Raw genomic sequence first — 503 nt, forward strand, 5'->3', positions numbered from 1 at the left:
GTTGATGATGTCTGCTAATGTTCAGTGACTGTTAACTTGAGCCCAGATGGGTTTGAGTCACTTTCGCCAAACAGTCGGCGTGGCAATTTCATTGCTTGGTTTATAATAGTGGTATTCCAGTGATCGATTATAATCGAAAATTGATCGGTTTGGCTCTACCAATGTGAAGATTGATTATAAAAATCCATAAGTGATTGTGTGGGAAAATGTTAACTATACGAATAATTGTTCTCCATTTTAGATGATGAGATTGATGTAAATATGAATGTGTGTATGTAGGCCTATAAGAAAACAAGATATTAAATAGAATTTCACTGAAGGTAAAATTAGCGATTTGTACAGTCTATACTGATGAACATAACAATAGGGGCATGGTCCTTATAAGTCACATCATTGTTATGTTCATATCATTTTAGTTGATTTTGTGCTAACATGAACTTCGCCCGAACGATCCCAAAGTCTAGAGTTTACAAATACTCATTCGCAGTAAACCAGTGCAGTTT

This window comes from Gigantopelta aegis, chromosome 11, assembly GCF_016097555.1.
Source record: "Gigantopelta aegis isolate Gae_Host chromosome 11, Gae_host_genome, whole genome shotgun sequence".
In the NCBI taxonomy this organism is placed as follows: Eukaryota; Metazoa; Mollusca; class Gastropoda; order Neomphalida; family Peltospiridae; genus Gigantopelta; species Gigantopelta aegis.